At 45.4% G+C, this 24,289-nt stretch overlaps 1 protein-coding gene across 1 annotated transcript in view; it reads left to right on the top strand.

Annotated features, from left to right (window-relative positions):
• Window positions 1-24,289, top strand: part of LOXHD1 (lipoxygenase homology PLAT domains 1) — a 1,221,805-nt gene that overhangs the window by 52,410 nt on the left and 1,145,106 nt on the right. The gene's annotated exons all lie outside the window — the stretch shown is intronic.

Here is a 24,289-nt window from a genome sequence, read left to right as displayed (position 1 = left end):
TCGGTGCACGCGTCACTCACCTTCATCTTGCTCCAGTGTTCCTCCTGCGTTATTGTCTCCTGGTGACGTCTGTATCGTTACGCAGAGACCGAGAATGCACGTTGGTGCCGTGAGCCATCCGCCTCTGCGTGGTAACGTGGCGCCATCTTGTGGAGGCCTGCAGTCATTGATTTCCTTTATGTCCTACGTAATTTTGCCAACCACGTTTTTTTTTGGTTGTCAAGGTCATTAAAGTTTTGAAAGCACCGTTCTGACAGTCCAACCTCGGGTGTTCTTCAACTTGTACACGATTTGCCCACAATATTGCTGCATCAGATGAATAACTTACAAAGTCTTGCTTTGGGGGCTGTCATGAAGAAGTTCTATTTCCGCATGCTGAGTTTCTCATCGGAGCATGGCATAATGGTGTTCAATCTACACTTGAATTGACGACAACGGTGACTACTTTTGTGGCATAATGGTGTTCAATCTACACTTGAATTGATGACAACAGTGACTACTTTTGTGTTGTTTTAGTTTATTGTTTTTGGTAAAAATCTGATAAACAAGCAAGAAGAAATGTACATATTTTACCTGCACAGTTAATGCATATCGTACTGTGGTAGTGTAGTGCAAGTCTCTTCAACCAAAGTTTAATGTGAATGTACTTGTATATATTTTAGCTACTATTGTTATTTACATGATGAAATTTTCTATACGTGGCCTGGGGGTATGTACTGTGTTTTGTCTATGCATGTTTTGTGGGTCGTGTACCCCGTGTTATTATTTTTGTTTTCCCTCGCACGTCAGGGTTGCGTTGGAAATATCCCTCACACGTCATGGTTGTGTTGGGAATGTGATTTGCCTCGCACGTCAGGGTTGCGTTGGCAGTGTCCCTCGCACGTCATGGTTGCGTTGGGTGTGTCCTTCACACGTCATGGTTGTGTTGGGAATGTGATTTGCCTCGCACGTCAGGGTTGCGTTGGCAGTGTCCCTCGCACGTCATGGTTGCGTTGGGTGTGTCCTTCACACGTCATGGTTGTGTTGGGAATGTGATTTGCCTCGCATGTCAGGGTTGCGTTGGCAGTGTCCCTCGCACGTCATGGTTGCGTTGGGTGTGTCCTTCACACGTCATGGTTGTGTTGGGAATGTGATTTGCCTCGCACGTCAGGGTTGCATTGGCAGTGTCCCTCGCACGTCATGGTTGCGTTGGGTGTGTCCTTCACACGTCATGGTTGTGTTGGGAATGTGATTTGCCTCGCACGTCAGGGTTGCGTTGGCAGTGTCCCTCGCACGTCATGGTTGCGTTGGGTGTCCTTCACACGTCATGGTTGTGTTGGGAATGTGATTGCCTCGCACGTCAGGGTTGCGTTGGAATGTGATTGCCTCGCACATCAGGGTTGCGTTGGAATGTGATTGCCTCGCACGTCAAGGTTGCATAGGCACTAGTTATTAATTTGTAATGTTTGGCGTGCATTATATTTTTTTTGTTCTCCCTCGCACATCAGTTATTGTGCGTTGTTACATGTTTTTCTTTCATGTTGTTAGCTGAGGGAGATAGGTGTGTTGTGATGTTCTTCTGGGTGTACTGGGTAAGTGTTTTGAGTGCATTGTTGTGAAAGATATGCCTTATGTTTTGATTGCACCCTGCATGAAACATGTGAAATTTTTAATGTGACTTTACGTGTTTCATTACCATTCTATATGAAGAACACAATTATTTATGCTATTGTTCTTATGTGATTTAGAGAGAAATCATTTATCTCTTGTCATTTTATTTGTTCTTGTCGATTTTAATATCCAAGAATGCTAATTGATTGATATCGTGATTTAAGTAAGCATTTACCTATTTAATGTGATTTTCGTGATCTAATTGATTTTATTCCCTAAGTAACAACATTTGTGATATTGTTACAGCAATTTATTTCTTGTTGTTTTAATTGTTTCTAAAGGAAGGAGATATGTTATATCTTATACTTCCTAGTCCTGGCTGCTCAGCCTGCATGAGTGTGATGTCATGGAATGTTGGGTGTGTGTGCATGCTTTGAAGGAGTGAGCAGTTAGACTGAGTGGGGCTGAGCAGCAGGATGCTGCTCCCGGTGGGGCAATCCTGTACCATCTTACTTGAACAATAAATCTACTTAAATACATCTCTGGCACCTGGTCTACTTATGATGACAGTACTTATTCTCCAATTACAAAAGTACTTACTCAGGCCCAGGCCACATCCCACTCCCATCTTGTTTTCGCTCACTCTGCCCCCTCAGACAGTAACCAGCGTATTCAAATCTGCCTTAGTCTTGCTCCAGCATGGGCAGTCTAGACTGAACTACTAGGCCTGTTTCCTTATGAACAGGAACACAAGCACCTCCAGATCGGTTGAGGCCTGTTTCAGCCTCGTCAGTACAGTGCAGCTTGAATGCTATGGCACAGTGAGCACTGGACCCACGTCAGGGCATACTCGTTACATTTAGAGCATTGCACTGAGGACACCAAAACAATATTGGGTGGATTGCTTGCATTAATCTCAGCCATTGGTAATTCCTGTAGGTTGCAATCCAGTCCATTGTTTTTCTGCCCACAAGGCAACCACAGAGAGGTGACCGTAAATCAACCCTTGCCTTGTCTGTGCATGGGTCTGTGCTCACTATTCTATACAAACCAAGTTATACCTCATTGACAAGGTCTAAGTAGGCCAAAACTAGTCTGCAGTTGCTTTTCTTCCAATTTTGAGAGAGGATCTGTTGTGGCAGTCCATGCTGGACTGTTCTTTTTGGCGCAGGACCATTGTTGAGGTCTCTGCCTTTAGTGGTATAGTGGGCAAAAAACAATGGTCTGAAATGCAGCCCAATTGATCGCAAGTGGCTGAGATAAATTCAAGCATGTCCTCCATCACATTGTTCTTTGTATGAAAATGGCCAGACAGGTTTGCCCTACTGATCATCTTCTGCAGTTATTTTCTGTGAATCTATGACCATTTATGACAACGATCAAAGACTAGGAGACCGACTGCAATTGTTCATACTGTTATTGATTGGAGACACCTCTGCATTAACCAATAACCCATACCAATGCTGACAACCTTTCACTTCCTCTGGACCTGATTCTCAAAGGTCCCTGTTAAAAAGTCAAAGGGCCGGATTTAGATCTCGGTGGACAGGTCACATCGGGGATGGATATCCCATTATACCCTATGGGATTTATACTTCGGTGGATGGGATATTCGTCACTGTTGTGACAGAGTAACCCTTCCGCTGAGATCGAAATCGGGCCCAGAATGTTTTTCCTGTAATACCTATTTAGGGAGTACATTTTTTACTTTTTATAAATTCTCAGAGCACTCCTAAGATTCTGAGGTCCCCCCTCGACCCCCACCTCCGATTCCCAGGCACACAGGAATGTGACTCAAAAGTGTATTTGCACTGTTTCTTTTCTTTTTTCTCCTCCCCCCGAGATTCCTTTTCTATTACATCCATAATCACTAACTTTAGCAGTATCTCCTCCCTTTCCCACCCTGAAAACACATTTACTCCTGTCCTTTGTCGTGCTTTAGAATTTGGGACCGCGTAGGAGACAGGGCCCTACCCCTGTCTATCCCGGTATTAGCGAACCGCGAATGGTTAATGCGGTATGTACAAGTGCTTTTTTATAACGTTTTAGCTATGAATGCACTGTGTATACGCTATTATACATCACTACGTGGGTTCCATCTTAGAGCGGTGGCCATCTTATGGTTGCCCTCACATAGGCTACATAGCATGGAGCAAATACGAGCCTTTTAGAGCACATGTGTTTTCCTTTGACTTCTCTGTGACCTGGGCAGCTTGGCTCCGCTGCCCCAGGTCAGTCCGGTCTCACGAGTTCCCCCGTCCTCTGGCCACCTGTGATTAGCATCAGGGCTTGACACACCATAAAGCCTTTACATTAAACACGAGCCTCCAGCTAATCTCTTTCTCACCTGACTGTTCCTGCTTTATGGCTTGTTTTCCAAACAGGGGATGCTCATGTTTATTGGGGCCTATCGATATCTGATGTGGGATCTGAGCCTTGCTGGGTAAATAATTGCAGGCTGGCTTAACTGGAATGTGGGATGGTCATCATGACTCTGCCTTTTCGTTTGTAATGTATACATGTAATGGCCATATCGTAAACCAAGGAATGTATGCCTGAAGCAGGATATTCTGTATTTAAGAAGAAGCCCGTTTCTGTGATTTTCAGCAGTCTCCTGAGAACATACACGCTGTTGTACTTCTAGGATACCTGTAATTGGTCTGCAGCCAATAAACTGATCTTTGACTTCACCCAGAAGACTCTGTGTTTCTGTAGGTCTGAAACAGGAAGAACCCCGAAGTCATAGGGTGTGTTCCCCTGCACCGCTGGGCTTAAAATACCCAGTACTTCAGTTGGCGCCCAACTCGGCGCGATTTCAGCGGTACCGGTCCAAGCCAGAGGTTCGTGAGGAGCTTCGTGTGGAAATTCTGGAGGAAGGCCGCCACTTCATCGACCCCTGCATGTCGACGTGGTCCAAAAGTCTTTTCTGCGAGGTTCTCCGCGTCCCGACGGCTACGAAGGACTGCTGCCCTGATTAATTGCCCTGTTTTGGACCCTTGACGATTTTTTGGTAGAGCGAAACAATCGAGAGAGTCTTCTGGTGACGCCATCGATCATCAATATTCAGTTAAGTATAAGTGGAGCGTCTCCTAGTTTGAATTTGGTATCCTTCGGGATCATTTTGATTTGGTGCTTGCAAGTCCCAAAGCCAGAGGACTCGTGTATTCACGAGACTATCGTATTCGATAATCCTTTGACGTTTGAAACTAGACTAGTGAGCGAAGATGCCTGGTTCTAGTGTATTTGGTAGATTGTTTTGTTTGGGTTGTGGAAGGGATTTCCAGTTAGAGGATTCATGTCCGGTTCCTCCAATTGGAACTCCTACTTATGAGCTTTATGTAAAACATGGCCTGGGCCCCATTGCATATAATGAAGTATGGATCCGATACACCAGAAAGGACGGTGTTTTAAAATGGCCCCAAAATGGTAGTTTCGATACAGATATCTTAGATAATTTGGAAGTTAAATTGTTTAAAAAGAAAGCCCGGCCGGCGATGTTTGATTCTTTCCGCCTATGGCGAAAGGAAGCCAAACAGAAGGAAATTAAGCTAGCAAAAAAGAATAAGAAAGAAAGAGGTATGTCAGTGATGCAAGCAGCTGTGCAATTTAAAGATAATGAGGAGGAACAAATGAATGAGCAATTACATAGACAGCGCAAACTAGGGATTGATAAATGTTACCCTGTTTTGTCACCCCTTGTGCAAGATGAGACAAAAGAGAAAGAGAAAGATTCCCTAATGTCCCATTTGCTAAGTTCGCCACCCCCGTATGCGCAAAATGCTACCGCGCCTCCACAGCTTGTAAATGCGCAGCCTCCAGTAAATATGCCGCAAGCCTTCCCACAACCGCCAGCTCCTCCTCAGCTGGCTCCTATCCCTGCAGTGCAGCCCTCTCAAGGGCCGCCAGTTTTGTTACCTGTTACCCCCGCGCTTCCTGCGACTTTGCCTAGCACGCCAGCGGTTTCCCCTGACGCTCCTTCTTACACTACCCAGTTACCTGTATCTGAATCTGTTTTTCTTCCCTCTGTCTATCCCCCCGTTGTCGCTTCAACTTCTCCTTCAGCACGACAACGACTAGCTAATGTAGTGACTACTTTAATGTCGCCTCTCTTTGGGCCATCTAGTGCGACCCCTGGTTTACAACGTAAGCAATTGCGCAGTCAGCTGCCTGATCCTGAAGAGAAAAAGGTATTAGATCATATGGCGCGTAGGTGGATTATTTTTTCTTCACTCTATGAGGTGGAGTCAGTTGTTGACGTTTTTCACCAATGGGATGCCCCGAAACAGAGGTATGTGTTCGAGAAAATGTGTGAAATCCTCTGTGAGGAATTGGATGATCATGGTAGAGATCCAAACCCGCAGGAGTTATGTCGAGGGAGATTCGATTTTGGAAAAGGTACGATTGTGGGCCCCGATGTGAATAAAGCAGTTGCGACCTTATTATCTTTGAGGAATGATGATTGCCAGCAGTCGTTGTTTGAGCAGGATTTCCCTGTGGGGAAGAAGGTAAAAGCGCGCCAATATCCGATGCGTGAGGTTCCCCCAGTTTGGAGACCTGCCGATCCAAATGCTGTTCCACCTGTCTTAGCTCATTTTCAGCGTGTTTGGGTGCATGTCCCATGGAAGCGATCTGAGGTGTTAGCGCTTAAGCAGACATTGCCTGACCCCCGTAAAAACCCTACAGGGTATTGTAAGGAGTTATCCCAAACTGCAGAATCGTGCGTCATGAATCTGGCTGACATAGATATGTTATTTGGGAATGTTGCTCCACAGCCTTTATGGGGATCCATCCGTAATACGGATCATGCTGCAGAACTAGGGGGTACATGGGCTAATATCGTTGCTGCAGACGCTAGACAAGTTGGTGGCGCAAAGCCTGACCCTTTAGTGGCAGAACTCCCTGGTCGAATTATTACATACATGAAAACTATAATGCCTGCGATGCGCGTAAATTGGGATAAACTATCCGCATGTAAGCAGAAGAAAGATGAGACAGTGTCTGATTTCTTCACCAGGTTTGAAGAAACGTTTATCGACCACAGTGGTCAAGACATGAGCACTGAAGGTGGCCAACGGTTATTTGTTGATAAATTTGTGCAGAATCTACTTCCCGAGTTGTGTAAAAAATTAAAGGACTCAGAAAGTTCTTGGGCTGTTTCCTCTTCAGCGCAAATACTGGCTACTGCACAGTATTATGAAAATAGAGACAAAGATGAGAAGGATAGAACAGATAAAAAAACGAAAGAACTGAAAACAAAGGTCCTCTTGCAGCAGGTCTATCCGCCACGTGGAGGACAGAATAATTATAGGCAAACACAAGGTGTCTATCAGCAGCCCCAGCAATTTCAGAATAGTCAGCAAATGAATGGGTATTATCAACCACGTATCCCTATAGGTCCCAATCAATGTTCATATTGCAAAGAGGAAGGTCATTTCAAATATAGTTGCCCTAAATTAATGCAGCGTAACAGTAATGCGTATGGCGCAAGAGGTAGAGGTGGTCAGCAAGCTCCTAGAGGCAGAGGGCGTGGAAATGTTCCCCAGAACACGCGTCCTCTTCCGCCTCAAAATACCATAAATAGCTTTGATCAGCAGGCCAACGCGACTGGTAATACAGCTCAGTACTACAATAATGATTATTATGCAGAAGACGACAATGTAGAGGATAATGATTACTAGGACAGCCGTAGACAGAGAGAGGGAGTTGTTTTAGTGCCAGTGGATCAGAGCGGACCTTACGTTAAAGTAACTACAGCAAATGTAACGGAGCCCTTTCTGCTGGACACTGGTGCTGCAAAGAGTTCAATCATGCATTCAAAACTCCCTGGCGCGCCTTTGTCTGGCGAAATGAATGTTTCAGTAGGTTTTTCTGGCGCCCCAGTTAGGAACCCGATTTCTAGTCCTATGTCTCTTTCTGTTGGACCTTGCGAGCTAAAAGCACCTCTCATCCTAACAGCAGGTTGTGGTGAGAATTTGTTAGGATTAGATTTGCTAAAAAGATTGCATGCCACGCTGTATTGTTCTCCCTCAGGAGTACAACTTACATTAGGTAAGAAAGTGATTTCCCCAATGTATTTGTCTAAAAATGCAATGCCGCCTGAATTGTCATCCCTTCCGGATGTCCTGTGGGCTACTGGGCCCAATGATGTGGGTCTCTTGGAAATACCGCCATATGTGGTAACTTTAAAGGCCAATGTCAGATTGCCACGTATTCCCCAGTATAAGATCTCCAATGAAGGTCAGAAAGCGTTGTTAGAAATTGTCAGCGATTTGATTAAAAAGGGTGTGATTGAAGAGACAAGAGGCAACGTTTGCAATAGTCCTGTTTTACCTGTCTTAAAACGAACGGACCCTTCACAGCCACCTGTTTACAGATTTGTGATTGATCTTCGAGAGGTTAATAAGATTGTTGTGCCACAGTTTCCAGTTGTCCCTGATATAACTGCCTTGTTAACCATGATTCCAGCCTCCGCTGCATGGTTCTCAGTGATCGATTTAAAGAATGCCTTCTTTAGCATCCCAATTGCAGAGGAGAGCAGAGACATTTTTGGCTTTAGTTTAGGAGGTCGCAGCTTCCGCTTTAAACGCGCTCCCCAGGGCTACTGTGAGAGTCCATCAATATACAGTCAGGCTTTAAAAGCGCAGCTTGATGCACTGGTTTTACCTAGTGGTGCTATCCTCATTCAGTACGTCGACGATTTACTAATCGCCGCAGATACTGAAAAGATTTGCAAAAACGCTACATTGTCATTGTTGCGTCATTTGTCTGCCTTTCATCACAAAGTGTCTCTCTCAAAATTGCAATATTGTCGACAAGAAGTGACCTACTTAGGTCATCTCTTATCGAAGGAGGGAAGGAAACTGACCCCAGAAAGAATTCAAGCCATTGCACAGTTGAGTGTGCCAAGAACACAGAGAGAAGTGTGTGCTTTCTTGGGCATTACTTCATACTGTAGGCATTGGATTCCTAATTTTTCCTTGTTGGCAAAACCTTTGTTAGCATTAACATGTAAAGACACACCGAATCCTATCCCATGGTCTGAAGAGTGTCTGAAAAGTTTTTTGGAATTGCGTAATGCATTATGTTCAGCTCCTGTGTTGGGTACCCCTGACTACAGCAAGCCTTTTACATTGTATGTTCACGAGAAAGATGGTTGCGCATTATCAGTGTTAACACAGCCTTTTGGCGACAGACCGCGTCCATGCGCATATTTTTCATCAACCTTGGACCCTGTAGCGAGGGCATTGCCAAGTTGTCTGAGAGCCACAGCTGCTGCAGCTATGTCTATTCGACAGTCTGCTGGCCTAGTAATGGATAATACATTGATTGTTATGGTTCCACATGCTGTGGACACATTGTTAAACAGGACCAAGACGCAGCACTTAACTAGTGCGCGATTATCTGGATATGAGCTGACACTGTTAGCAAATCACATACACATAAAGAGATGCAACACGTTGAATCCAGCTACATTATTGCCAATTCCAGCAGATCTAGATGAGATTGAGCAACATGATTGTCTGTTCAGAACAGAAGAAGAGACGAAAGGGAGAGTAGATCTCAAAGATACTCCCCTGACTGAGTGTGATGGTACCTTATGGGTGGATGGTTCGTGTTTCAAGCTCCCGAATGGTGATACGACTGCTGCATATGCTATCACTACTTTGCACACGATTGTGGAAACTGCACGTGTGCCACAAAATTCGGCTCAAGCAGCAGAATTGATTGCCCTTACAAGAGCATGCGTGTTGTCTGAAGGAATGAAAGTGAACATATATACGGATAGCCAGTACGCCTTTGGCGTGGCTCATTATTTTGGGCGATTATGGAAGGAATGTGGGTTCCTGACTTCGCATGGAGCTAAGATTCAGAATGGCAAGTTGGTGAATGATCTCCTTGAGTCACTGACCCTACCGTTGCAAATCGCGATTATGAAATGCAGTGCGCACAAGAAAATCACTGATGATGTTGGTCGTGGTAATGCGTTTGCTGATGCAATCGCGAAAGAAACAGCAAAAGATGTGAAGACTCGAATGTATGTTGCAGGCCCTGCCAGATGGGTTGGTGATGTTGGAATGTGTGAAAACACAATAGAGAGTGTAAAGTCCCTTCAAGCTGAAGCCACAGAGAAAGAGTTGAGCAAGTGGAGAGAAAGTATGGGTAAGTTGGATGAGAATGGTTGTTGGATTGATTTGTCAGAACATAGGCGATGGTTGTTACCTGATGCATATGTGCTTCCAGTGGTTACTATGGCACATGGAATGGCACATATCAGTACGAAAGGAATCTGTAAGTTGTTGGCTCCAGTATGGCAGAATGCTGGAATTCCCAAGTGTGCAGAGAATGTGGTCAAGAATTGTATGGTATGCTTGAAGTACAACCCTGGTAGGGGAACCCCAACTCCAGCTGGTCGTTTTGCGCCTCCATCATATCCATTTGAAGTTTTGCAGCTAGATTTTATTCACATGGAAAGGTGCAACAACCTGAAATATGTATTGGTGGTTGTTTGCGCTTTTTCAAAATGGATAGAGGCCTATCCCCTAAAAGATAATACTGCTCTATCCACAGCCAAAGCCCTTGTGAAAGAATTTCTCCCCAGGTTTGGAATGCCAAGAATGGTGTGGAGTGATAATGGGAGTGAGTTTGTGGGTAAAGTGATGAAGAATGTGTGTGAGGGACTAGGTATAAAGCAAAAGTTCCACGCTGCAAATCACCCCCAATCAGCTGGATTAGTAGAGCGCTACAACGGCGCTCTAAAACTTAAATTGGCCAAAATCCAGGCGCGCACCGGTCTTAAATGGCCTGACGCTCTGCCTTTAGCACTCCTATCCACAAGAATGACCGTGCACTCACGAGTGGGACTTAGTCCTTATGAGGTTGTTTTTGGCCGCCCGGCCAATGTATGGGGTGTGCCAAGACCTACGAAATTCAGTGAAATCGAGCATCCAGTACTGCTTGATTACTTGTATGATTTGACGGTTAAACTGCGTGTTTTACACCAACAGGTGCATGATACTCTCCCCCCGGCCTCTGAGGCTCCAGGACACCCTATCGACCCTGGCACATGGGTCCTCATCAAAAACTTCCAGCGCAAGAGCAACGATGAGCCTCGTTGGATCGGCCCGCATCTCGTACTACTGTCTACAAGATCAGCTGTTCGAGTAAAGGGGAAGAAGAACTGGATCCACGGCGCCCACGTGAAGAGGATCCCTTTGCCTCTGCCGTATGACCAGTGGGTCCAGGAGGGTATCGCAGACTCTGAAACAGACACTGTACATCGTTTTGTACCATTCAGTGATGCACGCATAAAAGGCACAACTTCAGCACAACAGAGTGACGATATTTTGCAAGAAGCTGTGCCACCGTCAATTCGATTGGACACCACAGAGCCTGAACTCTTGTTTCAAGATCAGACAGTACCTGGCCGTTTTCATTACAATCTGAGACCAAGGCCTATGGACAAATAAATATTCTTTTTCTTACCTTTTTATTTTTTGATAACCAGAGCTCTCCCATCTGAAGGACTTTCTTGATTTTTGTTTTTCGAACCACCATCCGGGTTCAGCCGCAGGGTCGCGGTGCCAAGACTTTGGGATACAGGCCGAAGACGTTAGGTCAACGGTTCTGGTTGGTCTAGGGCGTTCCCTGGACTGACAGGCGTACTCCTTAGCAGAAGATACTCACCCACTGCGAGCGGCACGATTAGAGGATGGAGTTTTGTAAGATGGAGAGACCCGCTGAGGAAATGAACTTTAAAGCAAGAATGTGTAAAATAATGAAGAGCAAACGTTTTGTATTTTTATGCCTGTTTATATTATGTAGTATGGTAGTGTTTACTGTAGGATTTGTATTCTTCTCCTCTCAAGAGCCCATTGCACCCACTGTACAGCCTATACCTCCTCCTACTGTCTCCTCACACTCTTTTCACCCTCTGCCTGAACATGAACAAGCCAGACGATCAGAATTTGTAAACAACTCGTTTATTCAGCTCCTGCACCAGCACCAACTAGTCATGAATACAACCAATTGTTGGGTGTGTGGTTTAATGCCACATACCATTAATAAGGGTATTCCCTATCTAGTGCTGCCGTATAGTTACAATGGATCGTCATGGGCATTCCAGACCATGTTTCTCTATGCTCTAGATGCGTACTCCCCGCGACAACCGCGTTCCATCAGACCTAGCACCAACAATAAAGCCTTAATGAAAGGAGTTGCCGATATGAGCAGAGATATCGATGCATACTCATCTATACCCAAGGAAGAATTGCGAGCTTATTTAGGGTGGAACGCAACGGGGTATAGTATTAGTCTGGGCGAAAGACAGCGAAAAATCTCATCCCCAATCTGGGTCGTACCCCACATAGGTCGGTTCTGTTTGCAAGGTAATGGTCAGAATCCTAGAGCTCAACTGGGAAGAAGTGACTGTACTGAAACGTACACTTTTCCGTCACAGTTTTCCCCTGCGTTTTTGGCTGCCAAGGGTACATATTTTATCTGCAATGACCGAGCATATACATGGTTGTCCCCTGATTTCTCGGGCTCATGTTATATTGCAAATCTGCTACCGCCAACATTTACTGCCGCCTCTGACTATCACAAGACCAGAGTTGTGAGAGGTGTGATTAGTAAGGAGGATACTGCCGGTCAGGAAGCGGGAGATTTTTTTTTGGGTTTCCTGCCGTTTTGGGGACCTATGGTCAATAGTAGGAACCTGAGACAACTGACTCGTGTGGTTGAATCCACTGTTAATGTTACGGCTGGTGCCCTTGGTAATTTGACAGCTGAGCTCCAAGCGGATCGCCTCATGACTTTGCAGAACCGCATGGTTCTAGACGTCATACTTGCAGACCGCGGTGGGGTATGTAAGGTTAACCAATCTAGTTGTTGCATTTTCATACCAGACAACGCTCCAACAGTTTATCAAGCCATCTCCAAACTACATAAAATATCTGAGTCCATACACGTGGATAAAGGAGATTGGTCACTGGTGGGGTGGTTCTGGGAACTGATATCTGCCTGGGGTTGGAAAGTTCTGATGGTCATTGGAATGATCTTAGCCATCCTTTTCCTGTTCTGTCTGTGCATACAGTGTGCTCCTGCGATATGTGGCCTCTGTGCTACATTATGTGTAAGGAAACCTATATCGAGGGACGAGCTAAGTAATAGGATGATGCTACAGCAACATCTCCATGACTTCGTGAATATTGACCTAGACTCGGATTGAAATGAGTATAGTTATTGCCTATGTAAGGGCAAAAGGAGGGTCTGTCGTACTTTAGAATTTGGGACCGCGTAGGAGACAGGGCCCTACCCCTGTCTATCCCGGTATTAGCGAACCGCGAATGGTTAATGCGGTATGTACAAGTGCTTTTGTATAACGTTTTAGCTATGAATGCATACGCTATTATACATCACTACGTGGGTTCCATCTTAGAGCGGTGGCCATCTTATGGTTGCCCTCACATAGGCTACATAGCATGGAGCAAATACGAGCCTTTTAGAGCACATGTGTTTTCCTTTGACTTCTCTGTGACCTGGGCAGCTTGGCTCCGCTGCCCCAGGTCAGTCCGGTCTCACGAGTTCCCCCGTCCTCTGGCCACCTGTGATTAGCATCAGGGCTTGACACACCATAAAGCCTTTACATTAAACACGAGCCTCCAGCTAATCTCTTTCTCACCTGACTGTTCCTGCTTTATGGCTTGCTTTCCAAACAGGGGATGCTCATGTTTATTGGGGCCTATCGATATCTGATGTGGGATCTGAGCCTTGCTGGGTAAATAATTGCAGGCTGGCTTAACTGGAATGTGGGATGGTCATCATGACTCTGCCTTTTCGTTTGTAATGTATACATGTAATGGCCATATCGTAAACCAAGGAATGTATGCCTGAAGCAGGATATTCTGTATTTAAGAAGAAGCCCGTTTCTGTGATTTTCAGCAGTCTCCTGAGAACATACACGCTGTTGTACTTCTAGGATACCTGTAATTGGTCTGCAGCCAATAAACTGATCTTTGACTTCACCCAGAAGACTCTGTGTTTCTGTAGGTCTGAAACAGGAAGAACCCCGAAGTCATAGGGTGTGTTCCCCTGCACCGCTGGGCTTAAAATACCCAGTACTTCACCTTCACAGGAGTAAATTTACTTGACTAAATATTTGTATCATGCAGTGTGTTCAACTTTATTAGTAAGTTAGAAATGTTATTTCACCTTGAGAATTACCACTTTCATCAAGTCATGTTTTTCATTGGTGGGAGATATGAGAGAGTTGGTTATTTCTGTTGATGATAGTAATGAGTGTAGTTAGTAGAACTTAGAATGTGGCATGTAAGTGGCTGTGCTCTGCTAAGGCTGAATTTCCCCTTTAGATGTATGTACTCTACATTTTGTAAAGGGAAAATTAGGAATATTATTGTTTAAGGACAGCTAGCTGTCTGTGCACTGTTGGATTACCTGAACTTGAAGAATAAAGCTTTCGAAGACCACCTGATGGTCTCTCTCCTTTTCATTGGTGAAAGGCATGCATGCCCTTTCCAGACTCCTACAAGTGTTCCTGCTTGCCTTGCAGAAACACTCCTCCCAGAAGAACCCAATTCATCTTGGTGACTGTGATTCTTCTGGAGCCACAACCCCAACAAGTGAGACTATCACAGTCTGAGGTCAGTGAGGGGCACTTATTTACTGAGTGACTCACTAATTTCAAGAGTCGTGGCAGCTTCCTGTCACTGACCTTTGACATACCTGCTACGGAGAAGTAAATCTATCTTGATTTGGGATGAATTCAGACAATTACCTGAACCTTTCTATACAAATGTCAAGCGCGCATGCGCTTCTCATTTAATAAGGGCAATGAGAAATCCTGCAGTGACGCGTCACATCACATTGCGCATGCAACATACGCACATACGTCAATGCTATTTTGAATTGGACAAGACCCGCAACACTGATTCCATATGCCGATTTTGACATCTGCATTGCACGGTTGGCATAATTTTTGTGTATCCACAGTGATAGACACAACTTAAACCATCCAGAAAACATACTTACGTAGAATACACATAGCACTTTCTACAAACATTTTGGTTTATCAATGGTAATACACACATCCCCTATTGCAGCTGCCTTCAAACATTATTTGACATCTATAGAGTTGTGTTTACACAACAATTCACTGTTATACGTGCACCACTATCCACATCTCTATGCTGTCACATCGCAATTCTACAAACAATCGAATGCATATTCGGTGACACATACACCCTATTGCAACAGTCTTGACTCATTATTGAACATTCATATAATCTGTGTGTACACAGAGATCTGCGGTGATACCCACACCGCTAGCCACATCTCTCTACTGTCAAAGAACAAAACCGTGCATAAACCTAGTGATATACAGACATTGTTTTATTGGGCCGAAGTGTAGGGAACGAACCACAATTGACTCACCATAAGTGTGAAAAAGGCCGCTTTATTGAAGACAGGTGCACCTTACACAAACATAACCTTGGCCTTTGCCTTACAAAAATACATCGAACTATACAAAATACATCTACGTATCCACCTCCCCCCACCCCTAATGTTTTCCCCAAACACAATTGCACTTTATTTAACATCCTCAAATTAATCAATAACTTTCACCCCTTTAAAAACTTTGTAACCTGCTTTTCAACCTATCTAAAGATCTACCTACTCGATCAATAACCGTTAACCCTTAAACCCTGCAACCTCTTCTCTAACTAAGTATAACCTACCAAAACTCATTACCTACCTGTCCCCAACCAAAATTGAAACAGTAACAAACTGGCCAAAATAGGCAACCCACGCCACACACCTGCTTCAAGCGACAGCTGAAATACATATCATTTCCCCCTGATCCACCTGTACCCAATAAAAACGTGCCAAGAAAATATATACCATAGAAAACCAAAAAGACCCCCCTCCCCTCAAAATTGGGTGGGCAAAAACTTTCCCTAACTACGGAGATTTCGGCAGCTGTGTCACCTTCCAAAATGGTAGAGAAAAGAACAAGGGAACCCGTTTTGGTAGCCTAGGGACCTCGGGTAATAACTTATTTTAAAGAACAAAGGTCCTTGGCATAAGAGGAAATGATACGAATGTTTCAACATAGACTACAATGAGCACTATGGAGGTTCTTCCAATGTCCAGCCGGACAGAGGAATATTTATTCAGGCAAGATAACAGGATGGGCAAAATACAAAGCACAACAAGGATGGCGAACGGCACAGTCCTGTACCGAGCGTTAGAAAAGAAGGTGTAGGGAGTATAGACACAAGAAGGAAAAAGCAGGCAAAAAAGGGAGAGAGAGAGCAAAAGGCGGCTTACATTTACATACTAATACTGTGTAAGCTCAAACCAACAAACAACGCACTCATTTTGTCGCAGTGGTTAATTAGTGGTGTTTGTTACAAAGGTCGACGTTTCGATCCCTAGCTCTCAATACTATGGGATCATCATCAGGACTAGAAATTGAACTGTTGCCTGATAGATAGTGTCAAGGAGCCTGTAGGGTAGTAAGACAGGAAAAAAAAGAAACAACAACAAAAAAATGATAAATAAACAATAAAGCAAGTCCACCTTACTAAGAACAAAACTAGTCAGGAGACCGTTAGAGGGGTGTGACAATTCGCTACGTGAAAAGGGTGAGTATATGTACATGCGAGAATACACATGCGGTGGAAATTGGCAACGTTGTTGGGTGCTATGGCGCACATAGTCAAGATAGAGGGGGTCAATGGCGGTGAGGAGACAACAGGAGACGTGAGAAGTGCCCATAATGATCAGTGGGAGAGGATGCTAACGATGCGTGACCAATTAAAAAAGGGGTAGGATGTGTGTCCTACCGATGGAGGAGGATAAAAACAGAATTGGTGAAACGAAGGGGATGGCGCAGTGCTGTTGGGAGCGAATTAGTGCTGGCGAGGCGAGATCCGTGCGGAAAAAGGGAAACAGGGCTCATATGTGGAGGAGGGGTCTGTGCTAACCTGGAGACCAGCTCACAGTGGAACTAGTAAGGCTCGGTGGGAGCCAGGGACAACTCGATGGGTGCCTGGGGTACGTTGGAATTCCGCGATGCTGGAAAGAAGGATCTCCGTGTTCGTGTTAAGGGACCGTCGGCGACTGATGAACCAAGCGATCAGAAGGACTGGAGCTGGGAAAGGCAAGGAAAATATTGGCAGGGCCCCAACCAAAATCGACTGGTGATTTCCGGGGCCGTTTGAGGAACGGGCTTACCTTAAGGATACAACCAGGGCGCAGGGGGCCAGAACCAAGTGTTCAAGGGCCTGCGGTGGACAGTCTAGGCAGCGGAAGGGGCTGCCGGGTAGTGCGGGACCGGAGCTGGGGGAAAATGGATTAAAGTGATTATATGGGAGAGCGAATAGTATGCGCTCTGGCGGCTGGCGTTTGGAGCAAGGCTTACCTCTCAAGGAGTAGCTGGCGGCCGGAGGGAGCAAGAGTCTGCTTCTCCGTTGGGCGTGATAGCAATGAACAGGTGGGACTGTGGGAGTTTTGAGGCGGGCCCGGGGAGTGGGCGAGAGCAAGGAAGGACTGTGATAGAGAGCGAGAAAGGCCGGCGGCCATGATGGAGTGGGAAGGAAAGTGAGGGGCTATGTGAGCATGCTTATCGAAATAGCGAAAATGTCACTGGAAGATGGGAGAAGCCGTAGAGCAAGGGTGCACATAATTAGCGAACACAGCTCCGGTCCCGCACTACCCGGCAGCCCCTTCCGCTGCCTAGACTGTCCACCGCAGGCCCTTGAACACTTGGTTCTGGCCCCCTGCGCCCTGGTTGTATCCTTAAGGTAAGCCCGTTCCTCAAACGGCCCCGGAAATCACCAGTCGATTTTGGTTGGGGCCCTGCCAATATTTTCCTTGCCTTTCCCAGCTCCAGTCCTTCTGATCGCTTGGTTCATCAGTCGCCGACGGTCCCTTAACACGAACACGGAGATCCTTCTTTCCAGCATCGCGGAATTCCAACGTACCCCAGGCACCCATCGAGTTGTCCCTGGCTCCCACCGAGCCTTACTAGTTCCACTGTGAGCTGGTCTCCAGGTTAGCACAGACCCCTCCTCCACATATGAGCCCTGTTTCCCTTTTTCCGCACGGATCTCGCCTCGCCAGCACTAATTCGCTCCCAACAGCACTGCGCCATCCCCTTCGTTTCACCAATTCTGTTTTTATCCTCCTCCATCGGTAGGACACACATCCTACCCCTTTTTTAATTGGTCACGCATCGTTAGCATCCTCTCCCACTGATCATTATGGGCACTTCTCACGTCTCCTGTTGTCTCCTCACCGCCATTGACCCCCTCTATCTTGACTATGTGCGCCATAGCACCCAACAACGTTGCCAATTTCCACCGCATGTGTATTCTCGCATGTACATATACTCACCCTTTTCACGTAGCGAATTGTCACACCCCTCTAACGGTCTCCTGACTAGTTTTGTTCTTAGTAAGGTGGACTTGCTTTATTGTTTATTTATCATTTTTTTGTTGTTGTTTCTTTTTTTTCCTGTCTTACTACCCTACAGGCTCCTTGACACTATCTATCAGGCAACAGTTCAATTTCTAGTCCTGATGATGATCCCATAGTATTGAGAGCTAGGGATCGAAACGTCGACCTTTGTAACAAACACCACTAATTAACCACTGCGACAAAATGAGTGCGTTGTTTGTTGGTTTGAGCTTACACAGTATTAGTATGTAAATGTAAGCCGCCTTTTGCTCTCTCTCTCCCTTTTTTGCCTGCTTTTTCCTTCTTGTGTCTATACTCCCTACACCTTCTTTTCTAACGCTCGGTACAGGACTGTGCCGTTCGCCATCCTTGTTGTGCTTTGTATTTTGCCCATCCTGTTATCTTGCCTGAATAAATATTCCTCTGTCCGGCTGGACATTGGAAGAACCTCCATAGTGCTCATTGTAGTCTATGTTGAAACATTCGTATCATTTCCTCTTATGCCAAGGACCTTTGTTCTTTAAAATAAGTTATTACCCGAGGTCCCTAGGCTACCAAAACGGGTTCCCTTGTTCTTTTCTCTACACTGAGCGCAATCGCTGGATTGCAAGGGTCTGATTCCCTCCCCACCAATTTTTTGGTTCGGCCATCCTAGTCTTTATGAGTATCTTTCATTTTAACTTTCCATTTTTGTTTCGAGTCCCCTTCCTTACACCACAGTATGTCAGCTTTTGCACCGTTGTATACTGATGATTACATTAAACAACTTTGCTCAGGTCCATCGTTACTCTCAGATGCCCCTGAAATACCCACCCCATCCAACTCCTCAGTCCCAGATCAATTGGAGAAACTCAGAAAAAAGCAGGTCCGTCTACAACTAATGATCCTCATGCTCACAGATTACCTCAAAGCAGAAGTCATCCCTCTAGGTCTGCAAGTACGTAATATACCTGGGATCTTTACCGATAACCCCAAATATATTTCCAACTTCAGCTACATCGGAACCACATGTTCCCGCCACTGGCTAGTACTAGGAATAGATATTGCCACTGAAACTCTGAAAGAGCTAGAAACCGAGATCTCAGATATACTGAAACAAATTCAAGATTCCAACGCAACCTCTGATGCCAAAAAACTGTTGGAACAAATTGAGAAAACTGTTGCAGATTTCCACAGAATCGAACAGAACAAGAAAGCTAACAAAATAAAGAAAGACATAAAAACCTATAACATTGAGACTACCTACCCTTACTTGCGAAAAGACTTCTACACTAATAGGTCCTACTCTACACATCAAAACAACCGTCCGTGGGGCCGCTACAACAGACGCCAAAACCTAGTGGGCTTTTCAGACACATCAGCTGATTCATCCGATAACTCAGACCCAGGAGAGGGAACTAGTACCACCAGACGTGGAGGCTTAAATCAAAACACTTTTTTAGCCAGGGGCCAACAAGAGCAACCCCAACGAGGCAGAGTGAAGAAAACTCAGCGGTGGTACAATCCACCAGGAGAAAGACGCACACGCAACAATTTTTACCAATGGTAATGACAGACACTTCTGCCAACCAACACACTGATGTGATTCCCATCTTCAATCTCTCCTCTCACTCATTGACCCCCGACGAACTCTCTCTCCTCAAAAAAGGTTTATCCTTTGTCCCTACAATTCCACCCAATTTCATGGACTTACAGACTGAGCTTCTTAGATTTTTCCGGCGCATTCGCCTACAAGCGTTTTTTCAACTGCACCCTATGCCAGATCAAGTGGCCAATACTCCCTTCCGGCCCCCATCCACTTTCTCACCATCAGCCAGTATGGTACCCCCAGAGGTAATCACCTTTGAGAAAATGCTATTGAAAGATCTCTCTAATCTACAGAATAACAAAAGGTTCATCCCATTCAACATTACACGCAACGAGAAACAAGCTATCACCCAGTTAAAGAACACCGACTCCTTGATAATCAAAAGTGCAGATAAAGGTGGTGGGATAGTGCTTCAGGAAAAAACAGCGTACATATCAGAGATTCAACGCCAACTTGACAACACAGAACACTACCTGAGGCTAGCATCGAATCCTACTAAAGAGATTCAGGGTTTGATCCTCAAGACAACCACAGAGGGTCTCCACGCTGGCTTCCTTTCCAAAAAGGAGTTTAACTTTCTCAACGTTAAGTCAGCACGTACACCCGTTATATACACGCTTCCCAAGATCCACAAAAATATTTCAAATCCTCCGGGCCGTCCCATTGTTTCTGCCTGCGGTTCAATCTTAGAACCACTGGGTTCTTATGTAGATTTCTTCATTAAAGACTTTATCCCCACCACTCAATGCTTTGTCCGTGACTCGATGGCAATGATCAACATGGTTGAGCATCATCCATTCGATCCTGTGACTGAAACTCTGTGTACTATGGATGTTGAGTCATTGTACACTAATATCCCTCAGACTGCTGCCCTTCTGGTAATCCAAAAAACACTAGACTCACGTCCACGCCCACATGCCGTCCCCACCATTTTCATACTACAGCTTCTTGAACTTTGCTTAACCCGTAATTTTTTCAGCTTCAATAACAACTTCTATCAACAAATCAAAGGTACGTCAATGGGGGCTATTTTTGCCCCAAATCTGGCAATACTCTTCATGGACCAATTGGAGACTAATGTTATTCTGACTTCCTCCAATCCGTTCTTCCCAGGCATCGTGTTTTGGCGTAGATACATCGACGACATCTTCATCATTTGGAAACAGCACGTCGATGTTCTACGCCAATTTTTACATTGGTTGAACAACAACTGCTCTGGTTTATCTTTTACCATCACCACTGACACTGCCTCCATAGCATTTTTAGACCTTACGATTTTCCATGACAATGGTGAACTACTCACACGCCTCTTCCGCAAGCCCACAGAACGCAACACCCTTTTAAACTACACCAGCAATCACCCTAGGGCTCTAAGGGATTCATTGCCTTACTCTCAATTTCTGAGAATAAGGAGAAATTGCTCCTGTAGGGCTGATTATTTCAGAGAATCAGCTGTTTTGGCTTCCAAATTAAAAGACAGGGGCTACCCAAAAAGAATCGTAAAAAATGCTTCAAAAAGAGCCTGGTATTGTCCCCGGGAGGTGCTTTTGACTCCTAAACCCAAAACAGAACTGCAGAGAATCGCCTGTGTGCCTACTTTCTCTCTGGTATCCAACAAATTGAGAAAAACGATACTGCACCACTGGCCCATTCTAAATGCAGGGAATCTCACTATTGACAAACCACTATTTGCCTTCAAGAAAAGCAAGAATCTGAAGGACCACCTGGTCAGGGCTGCATTACCTGTCGCTCCCAATACTACTCTCCTTGCCAGTTGGGGTCTGTCCCCCATTGTTGGTCATTCCAAATGCGGCACGTGCAATGTCTGTGTGTTCACCATTGAAGGAAAAAGTTTCACATTTGATAACATTACAGTGCATTGTCAAGCTTTCACAAATTGTAATTCCTGCAATGTCATTTACCTTATCCAATGCCCTTGTTTGAAAATATACATCGGACAGACCACCCAAAAAATCAAGACCAGAATCTGTCAGCACAGAAGCCGTATCCGATGCAATACACAGAACGCCCCCCTGGTTGAACATTTCACTGAGGCCAATCACAATGAAGATGATTTGCGCTGGACTGTACTCAAATCACTGAAGTTACCTCCAAGAGGTGGCAATATGGCTCAACTTTTAAACAGAGAGGAACTAAAAACAATCATTCTGTTTAATTCTATCAACAATGGACTTAATAGGACAGAAGACTGGACATCCTTACTGTAATCATGTGCGATTTGTGAATCACCTGTTTTCCTCGCTCCAGTCACTCTAAGTTGGTTTGACTACCCTTGTTGGAACTCCATGCTTAAATCTGAATTGTAATATTATGCAAACAACATTCAGCTGCCTTTTTCCTCCATGTTGACACTTGCTATCTTCAACCTCTAAGTAAAATGTGTTCGCTAATTATGTGCACCCTTGCTCTACGGCTTCTCCCATCTTCCAGTGACATTTTCGCTATTTCGATAAGCATGCTCACATAGCCCCTCACTTTCCTTCCCACTCCATCATGGCCGCCGGCCTTTCTCGCTCTCTATCACAGTCCTTCCTTGCTCTCGCCCACTCCCCGGGCCCGCCTCAAAACTCCCACAGTCCCACCTGTTCATTGCTATCACGCCCAACGGAGAAGCAGACTCTTGCTCCCTCCGGCCGCCAGCTACTCCTTGAGAGGTAAGCCTTGCTCCAAACGCCAGCCGCCAGAGCGCATACTATTCGCTCTCCCATATAATCACTTTAATCCATTTTCCCCCAGCTCCGGTCCCGCACTACCCGGCAGCCCCTTCCGCTGCCTAGACTGTCCACCGCAGGCCCTTGAACACTTGGTTCTGGCCCCCTGCGCCCTGGTTGTATCCTTAAGGTAAGCCCGTTCCTCAAACGGCCCCGGAAATCACCAGTCGATTTTGGTTGGGGCCCTGCCAATATTTTCCTTGCCTTTCCCAGCTCCAGTCCTTCTGATCGCTTGGTTCATCAGTCGCCGACGGTCCCTTAACACGAACACGGAGATCCTTCTTTCCAGCATCGCGGAATTCCAACGTACCCCAGGCACCCATCGAGTTGTCCCTGGCTCCCACCGAGCCTTACTAGTTCCACTGTGAGCTGGTCTCCAGGTTAGCACAGACCCCTCCTCCACATATGAGCCCTGTTTCCCTTTTTCCGCACGGATCTCGCCTCGCCAGCACTAATTCGCTCCCAACAGCACTGCGCCATCCCCTTCGTTTCACCAATTCTGTTTTTATCCTCCTCCATCGGTAGGACACACATCCTACCCCTTTTTTAATTGGTCACGCATCGTTAGCATCCTCTCCCACTGATCATTATGGGCACTTCTCACGTCTCCTGTTGTCTCCTCACCGCCATTGACCCCCTCTATCTTGACTATGTGCGCCATAGCACCCAACAACGTTGCCAATTTCCACCGCATGTGTATTCTCGCATGTACATATACTCACCCTTTTCACGTAGCGAATTGTCACACCCCTCTAACGGTCTCCTGACTAGTTTTGTTCTTAGTAAGGTGGACTTGCTTTATTGTTTATTTATCATTTTTTTGTTGTTGTTTCTTTTTTTTCCTGTCTTACTACCCTACAGGCTCCTTGACACTATCTATCAGGCAACAGTTCAATTTCTAGTCCTGATGATGATCCCATAGTATTGAGAGCTAGGGATCGAAACGTCGACCTTTGTAACAAACACCACTAATTAACCACTGCGACAAAATGAGTGCGTTGTTTGTTGGTTTGAGCTTACACAGTATTAGTATGTAAATGTAAGCCGCCTTTTGCTCTCTCTCTCCCTTTTTTGCCTGCTTTTTCCTTCTTGTGTCTATACTCCCTACACCTTCTTTTCTAACGCTCGGTACAGGACTGTGCCGTTCGCCATCCTTGTTGTGCTTTGTATTTTGCCCATCCTGTTATCTTGCCTGAATAAATATTCCTCTGTCCGGCTGGACATTGGAAGAACCTCCATAGTGCTCATTGTAGTCTATGTTGAAACATTCGTATCATTTCCTCTTATGCCAAGGACCTTTGTTCTTTAAAATACCTTCCAAAATGGTGACACGGCTACGAAATGTCCAGATATATACCCCCTGCCCAAAGGTAGCCCAAGCGCGAGCCCAATTGGGCTCGGGCTGCACTACCCGGCCCAAAAACCCCGGGGGGTGCGAGCCTCCCTGCTGGTCGGCCGCTCCCCCCAAAGCCCCATTTGGCTGAAGTGTATGGAACGAACCACAATTGACTCACCATAAGTGTGTAAAGGCCACTTTATTGTTGAAAGGTGCACCTTACACAAACATAACCTTGGCCTTTGCCTTACAAAACTACATCTAACTATACAAAATACATCTACGTATCTACCTCCTCCACCCCTAATGTTTTCCCCAAACACAATTGCACTTTAACATCCCCAAATTAATCAATAACTTTCACCCCTTTAAAAACTTTGCAACCTGCTTTTCAACCTATCTAAAGATCTACCTACTCGATCAATAACCGTTAACCCTTAAACCCTGCAACCTCTTCTCTAACTAAGTATAACCTACCTAAACTCATTACATACCTGTCCCCAACCAAAATTGAAACAGTAACAAACTGGCCAAAATAGGCAACTGACGCCACTCAGAAATAGT

Source organism: Triturus cristatus, chromosome 2_1, assembly GCF_964204655.1.
Source record: "Triturus cristatus chromosome 2_1, aTriCri1.1, whole genome shotgun sequence".
NCBI lineage: Eukaryota > Metazoa > Chordata > Amphibia > Caudata > Salamandridae > Triturus > Triturus cristatus.
This window is presented reverse-complemented; position numbering and strand designations above follow the sequence as displayed.